Source organism: Solanum stenotomum, chromosome 8 (assembly GCF_019186545.1).
Source record: "Solanum stenotomum isolate F172 chromosome 8, ASM1918654v1, whole genome shotgun sequence".
Lineage (NCBI taxonomy): Eukaryota > Viridiplantae > Streptophyta > Magnoliopsida > Solanales > Solanaceae > Solanum > Solanum stenotomum.
Window position 1 is genome coordinate 50,912,877 of NC_064289.1, and position 8,485 is coordinate 50,921,361.

Consider the following 8,485-nt stretch of genomic DNA (forward strand, 5'->3'; position numbering starts at 1 on the left):
TAGACTTTATACACCTATATAAACTATTTTAAGCCTTTAACCACCCCAATCAAGTCATTATTTCCAAAACCGTAAAAGTTCCCAAAGTTCATCTTCTGGAAAATTCTCTCTCTAGAAAACTCAAGAAAGAAGAAGAGAATCAAGCTAGGTCAAATTCCTCCAATCTTCCAAGCTTTGTGAGGGCTTTGTATCCAATGTATGATAGCTTATTCATCCATGGATTCTTCCATCGATGGAGTCCCCTAGAATTCCCCCAATTGTCAAGATGAATCCCCAATTCAAGTTAGGGTTGCTTCCAATATTGTGGGTTAAGTTGAGTATTTTCCAATTGAGTGGCTAGTACTTTTTTATGATTGATTTAGTATTGAACCATGCTATTAAGATGATATTATATGTTTTCCATGGCTGACCCTAGTTTAATTGATAAAATTTCCTCCACTAGTTCATCATGATATCCTCCATAATGATGTTGCCAGTAGAGCAAATTTAATTGCCTACTAAACTGATAATTCTCACATGTCATTCCCAAATGCAAGCATTTACAATTGACACAAAAAAGTCTCCAACATTCAGGACCTGCCCTAATCGAATATTCCCTTAGATCATTAACCAGTGTACCCATACAATCTATAAAACGGCAATCAATAACTATTGGTGAAGCTAGAACTTTCATTAGTCGAATAGCATATCTTACTCGCATAAGGAAATAAACTGACATTATTGAATCGATATCTAAAATTCCATTGCATCAGAAGCAGGGAACTTCATAGAAATCACCTCATGGATATCCTTTTTATTTTTTTTCCCTATATAATTTTGTATGCATTCTTCACAATAAAGATGATTGCAATTGGTGCCCTGCATCATTTTGTTTGGCAAAGAAAACACATTTTTACAAATTTCACAAAAAGTACATGAAGATTCCCCCTTTTTAGAAGTACTTTTGTTTAGGTTAAGTGAATTTGGAATAACAGAATACTCAATTTCTACAATTTTTTTACCAACACCGTGATTAGAGCTTGACTCCAAGTTCATACCTAAATGAAACTAAGCTGAGTATAAGAGAATTTGTTGCAACTCGATATCATTATCTCCGCTCTCGTAACCATTTTTATTTTCGGTGATAGCGATGACAATAGAATTCAACAAGGTGGGATCAATTTCGATTTCGCCGGAGTGCAAGATTTGTAAATTTGTTAATTCTATTTCAACTTGATTCTATTGTCAATGGACCCTATAGTTCTTTCCCAATATGTGCATATATGTTGTATATAAATACTATTTTTTCTAGGTTCTTGTTTTTATTTTACTTTTAAGGGTTTAGAATTAATTTCGATTATACCAAATTTGAAATAAATTAATGCAATTTGCATAATTTGGTATGACGTGTCGAAAGATGTGTCAGCCAAGTGAAACAGTCAATAAGACCATGCCACGCATTGAAAGTGATACAATGTGTCTAATCAAATCAAACACGTATGAAAACACGCTTCGGGTACACTGTTGTGTTTGAACCATTAAAAAATATAAACTAAAATTTGATCGGTCAAAACAAATCACCCTAATCACAATACTTCTCACTCAATAGAACTAACATGTTCAGACCAATAAAATATCATCATCCCAACTTCAGCCTAATCGATCAAAAAAATGGTCCTAAGGCAACGGGAGTGTGGATCGGGATCACAACCCAACCAAACCTTTTGCGATGAAACTAATTTCCAAATATAACAAACATTAGCAGCAATAATGAGCTAAAATGTTATTAGACAAATCATCGACGATGAATTCTTTTAATTATGCTGCGCTGAAGAGTTGTAGTAAATGGTTCAAGGTGAAATGTGTATCCCCTGGTTGTGCATGGATTTTGCGATTGAGGAAGTATGAATGCTCGATAAATTTTGCATTTATAAATATGTTGGCGATCACACTTGCAACGTTGAACATGCCACGCACAACCATAAGGAAATGTCAACCAAAGTCATTGCATCGCTTTGTGTGAATAGCAATGACAAGGGTCCAGACACTAAAGACATTCAGAGGATTGCTTTAAAAAAATTTCATTATAGTCCAAAGCTGTAATGACCCTCTAGGTCATTTTTTTAAATTAAAGCATTTATTGCGTCGTTTAGAGCGTTCTTGTGGCGACCCCAAGTCATTTATGACTTGCTGGCACTGACTGTTCGGTCGCCTGGTCGTTCGTTTGGGTTTTAGGCCCGTTTCCCTGTTTTGGAGATTTTATAACTTGAAAAGTTGACTTTGGTCAACCTTTTTGGAAGACGTGCTCAGATGAAAATTCTGACAGCTAGGTTAGCTTCNCGAAAGAATAGAATGGTATGATTTAGAAATAAATTCATATTAAAATGAACTACGGATATTTACAATACTTAGTAAAAAAACTACAAAACGAAAAGACCGTATTGATCAAAAAGAAAACTAACGGTATGTACTTATTATAATTGTGGAAAATTAGGACATATAGCTAGAGATTGTAAATTATCTAAAAGTACAAAGAAAAAATAAATATCAGAAATAATAATAGACAATGAAAAATATACACAAATAGAGTACATAGATTATAAATTAGCATATATGAAATATCAGAAAATAAAATAGATAGTAACATAGAAATAGAATCAGATAAAGAATTCTATAATATAACAAATGACTGAAGCAGACATACAAGTAATAAATAAAGAAGAACATCAAGACGAAGAATCTTTAGAACATAAAATAATATTTGATAATAGTATATTTGAACAAATAAAAGGAAAAGAATTAGACCTAAGCGCAGCAAACATATTCGAAATACCAACAATAAGAAACTGGTTTAAACGACAAAAAGAAGAATATTATGTAGTAACTCAAAGAGAACATATAATAGATTGCAAATACACTAAAGAAAAGGACAAAATACCAATAATAAATAAACGAATAATAAATAAAGAAATACAAGATATTAAGGCTAAAAATCCAATTAAATATGTACATTTAGGAGGAACAGAAATATTAATAAAAGCATGTTTTCTTAATTTCATTTTTTGTTCTTTTTCTTTTTGTTTTATTTAATACATTTCTTTTAATATTGCTAGCTCTTCTTCTAGTTCTATTATTTTGGTATTTTTTACTTCTTCTAATTGTTGTACTTCCTTTTTTGCTTATTGTTTTATTTTTTCAATTTTCGTTTTTCTATCTATTTTTTCATTTTCATTTGTTATTCTTATCATAGCAGTTAAAGTATCTTCTAGTTTTATCGTTTCTTTCTCTAACATTAAACTTATATTGTCACCTATTTTCTTATATCTTCTTCCTAGATTAGAAAATATTATCTTTATTTTTAATCCGTCATAATTTTCATATATTTTTTCATCTATTGCGTATTCTTCTTTATTCATTTATAAATTATGTTGTAGTTTATATTCTAAGTTATTTATTTGTATTTCTAGATATAAAATAGTTTTTCTTTGTGCTATTATAAATTTGTGACAAATTTCTGCAAATATATTATTGTTAAGTCTATTTTGCCTATGTTCTAATTCTTATCGTTTTGCTATAATTATTTCACTAAGTTTTTTTGTCTATAGTTGCTATTCTTGTTATTCATTGTATTTTTAAGTATTGAATATACTTATATTCTATTTTAGATATATTATCTATTAATTGATTTAATAATATAGCTGCAGGTACAAGCAAACAAGTTAGTGATAAACAACATAAAAATGCTAACTTAAACCAGCTATTCGAAAAATCATTTATCCAAAGGACACCTAGACATATGTCCATAGAACCACAAACATCTACTTACGCAGATAGTTTGCAAAATAAAAATGAAAAAAAGACATATAACTATATCATACGAACCTACATTGAAAATATCCACAAAATCCAAACCTATTTAAATCGCAACCCCAGGTCAACTACAAAAGAACCAAATCAGGATTATTTGACGCAAAAGTTACAAGGATATAACAAGTTAATTGCACAACCGAAAACTAATGCTAATTTGGTAAGAACATGTTATAACTAAGGATTGTTAAATACCGTATACACATATGACGGAAAAGAAGTTAGTGGAATACCAAAACTACACAAAGCATTCGTCACATACAAAAGAGTTACGAAAGAAAATTTATTTTATATAAAATTCTATACAGCACCAGCGGAGATATTATACGAGGAAATAAAACCTCCAATACAGGTTATCAAGATAGGATTGAGTAAAGATATGATTATACCCGAGGATATCGGACAACAAGAAGAGATATGCAAAATAGAGATACCGAGTTTTTATGCCAACAAAAGGATAATTGGTATATCAACGATTATACAAAAGCTAGCAAATAACTATTTAAACGGAAACGCTATATGTAGCTACTATGCAAGAGACCAGCTAATAATTTATTCCAATTCAAGGGAGCTAAGAAAAGCAGATATGGATGAAGTCCAAAGATGGATTTTATCACTACTTAAGCCAGAAGAACGACATACGACACAAGCACTAAAAGAAGGATTTATTTCGGCAGAATTATTAACCAGATATTGCAAGCTAATTGGTCACAAATACCCTGACCATATATGTTCAAAATGTAACGGAGAAGACAATATAATCACAGACGTCCAGCTGGAATAAAGAGATAAAGACGGAAGCAGATGATAAGAAGATAAGATGATTAAGATGAAATGCGGACAAAATATAAAAATGAGATAAGAGTAAAATTATTCGTCTTGTAAAATAGTCAATAATGTATGGTGTGAATAGTAGTGTGTGATAATGTTAAGCAGTGAGTCATAATGTGTGTCATAATAAGGATGAACATGTGTAAGGGATGGTAAGGGGTGTAATTTATTAAGTGGACAAGTGTATGGTGTGTCATATTATATTATTAGGCACATTATTATACTATATAGGTACATTATTGTAAGTAGTGTAATAAGTAAGAATTCTTCTCTATATAAGGGAGGATATATGTAAATGAGTGGCAGGCAATGCCTAACGTAATAAACATTTTCTTGAAAACACTCTCTCCCCTAAGTTAAAAAAATACTTAAAAGTTAATATGGAGAAAATCTGAAATCCAATCAGATATTTCAGATAACATGGTTAAGCAAGAGGCAAAGGTATATTGTTCAAAAAATATATGGAACTAATTTCATATATTCCTGAATATCATATATATGATTGAATAAATTTATGTTAGTTATTATGTATTAGAATTATTTGAATCATGATTTCTAGTTTATTAGCACACTGGAAACATGGAGAAAAGTTCTATACTATGTCATCCTAATGTTGAAACATGTAGGCGAGGAAGCCGTTTAGGAGAGTAAACAAAGTTGAGGCGCTGATAAGAAGGAAGTATCCGCTAAAGTACGATGCTAGTAGTGACAGGAAAACATGATAAATATAATNCTTCTATACTATACCATCCTAATGTTGAAGCCGGTAGGCGAGGAAGCCGTTTAGGGGAGTAAACAAAGTTAAGGCGCTGATAAGAAGGAAGTATCTGTTAAAGTACGATGCTAGTAGTGACAGGAAAACATGATAAATATAATCTAGTTCATAATGATTTAATATGAATTTAATCAATTATGAATATGATAGGAAGGAATAATTTGAAATAAAAAACCTGCATAATAAAGAACATGACTACATACATGCATGACGAAATGATAAGAAACTACTAAACGTTAATCTTATATGTACTTAAAAATATAGAAATAATCGAATTAAGAAGAATAATATGGGAAAAAATATTTATTGATTATGAATCAGAAGATATATTAAATCAAGAAAGGTATGAAATAGACCTACATGATTAGACTTCGATAGAATAGAATGATATGATTTAGAAATAAATTCATATTAAAATGAACTACGGATATTTACAATACTATGTAAAAAACTACAAAACGAAAAGACCGTATAGACCAAAGAGAAAACTAACGATATGTACTTATTATAATTGTGGAAAATTAGGACATATAGCTAGAGATTGTAAATTATCTAAAAGTACAAAGAAAAAATAAATATCAGAAATAATAATAGACAATGAAAAATATACACAAATAGAGTACATAGATTATAAATTAGCATATATGAAATATCAGAAAATAAAATAGATAGTAACATAGAAATAGAATCAGATAAAGAATTCTATAATATAACAAATGACTGAAGCAGGCATACAAATAATAAATAAAGAACAACATCAAGATGAAGAATCTTTAGAACAGAAAATAATATTTGATAATAGTATATTTGAACAAATAAAAGGAAAAGAATTAGACTTGAGCGCAGCAAACATATTTGAAATACCAACAATAAGAAACTGGTTTAAACGACAAAAAGAAGAATATTATGTAGTAAGTCAAAGAGAACATATCATGGATTGCAAATGCACTAAAGGAAAGGACAAAATACCAATAATAAATAAACGAATAATAAATAAAGAAATACAAGATATTAAGGCTAAAAATCCAATTAAATATGTACATTTAGGAGGAACAGAAATATTAATAAAAGCATGTTTTGTTAATTTCGTTTTTTGTTCTTTTTATTTTTGTTTTAATATTGTTAGCTCTTTTTCTAGTTCTATTATTTTGGTATTTTTTACTTCTTCTATTTGTTGTACTTCCTTTTTTGCTTATTGTTTTATTTTTTCAATTTCTGTTTTTCTATCTATTTTTTCATTTTCTTTTGTTATTCTTATCATAGCAGTTAAACTATCTTCTAGTTTTATCATTTCTTTCTCTAACATTAAACTTATATCTTCTTCCTATATTAGAAAATATTATCTTTATTTTTAATCCGTCATAATTTTCATATGTTTTTTCATCTATTGCGTATTCTTCTTAATTCATTTATAAATTATGTTGTAGTTTATATTCTAAGTTATTTTTTTGTATTTCCAGATTATAAATAGTCTTTCTTTGTGCTATTATAGATTTGTGACAAATTACTGCGAATATATTATTGTTAAGTCTATTTAGCCTATGTTCTAATTCTTGTCGTTTTGCTATAATTATTTCATTAGATTTTTGTCTATAGTCGCTATTCTTGTTATTCATTGTATTTTTAAGTATTGAATATATTTATATTTTATTTTAGATATATTATCTATTAATTGATTTAATAATATAGCTGCAGATACAAGCAAACAAGTTAGTGATGAACAACATAAAAATACCAACTTAAACCAGCTATTCGAAAAATCATTTATCCAAAGGACACCTAGACATATGTCCATAGAACCACAAACATCTACATACGCAGATAGTTTGCAAAACCAAAATGAGAAAAAGACATATAACTATATCACACGAACCTATATTGAAAATATCCACAAAATCCAAACCTATTTAAACCGCAACCCCAGGTCAACTACAAAAGAACCAAACCAGGATTATTTGACGCAAAAGCTACAAGGATATAACAAGTTAATTGCACAACCGAAATTTAATGCTAATTTGGTAAGAACATGTTAAAACTACGGATTGTTAAATACCGTATACACATATGACGGAAAAGAAGTTAGTGGAATACCAGAACTACACAAAGCATTCGTCACATACAAAAGAGTTACGAAAGAAAATTTATTTTATATAAAACTCTATACAGCACCAGCGGAGATATTATACGAGGAAATAAAACCTCCAATACAGGTTATCAAGATAGGATTGAGAAAATATATGATTATACCCGAGGATATCAGACAATAAGAAGAGATATGCAAAATAGAGATACCGAGTTTTTATGCCAACAAAAGGATAATTGGTATATCAACGATTATACAAGAGCTAGCAAATAACTATTTAAACGGAAACGCTATATGGAGCTACTATGCAAGAGACCAGCTAATGATTTATTCCAATTCAAGGGAGCTAATTAAGGAAAGCAGATATGGATGAAGTCCAAAGATAGATTTTATCACTACTTAAGCCAGAAGAACGACCTACGACACGAGCACTAAACGAAAGATTTATTTCGGTAGAATTATTAACCAGATATTGCAAGCTAATTGGTCACAAATACCCTGACCATATATGTTCAAAATGTAACAGAGAAGATAATATAATCCCAGACGTCCAGCTGGAATAAAGAGATAAAGACGGAAGAAGATGATAAGAAGATACGATGATGAAGATGAAATGTGGACAAAATAAAAAGATGAGATAAGAGTAAAATTATTTGTCTTGTAAAATAGTCAATAAATTATGGTGTGAATATTAGTGTGTCATAATGTTAAGTAGTGAGTCATAATGTGTCACACCCCAAATTCGGATGTGATGGCACGTGTCCATTTCCCACCGGACACGTCAGCCTAACCCAACCACAACGATAGAGAAGTAGAAATACGAGAATAAAAGATAATAAATAAGCGGAAGACTTTAATTAAGACTCAACACTACCCAGAATTTGGTTGTCACCTGTACAAACCTCTAAATACAGAATTCGAATAAAAATATACAAGTCTCAGAGTATAGT

The 8,485-nt window shown here is 29.8% G+C and overlaps 1 pseudogene; it reads right to left on the reverse strand.

Annotated features, from left to right (window-relative positions):
- Positions 1-388: 388 nt before the first annotated feature.
- The window catches only part of LOC125873892 (uncharacterized), an 18,710-nt pseudogene continuing 10,613 nt past the window's right edge, over positions 389-8,485 (reverse strand).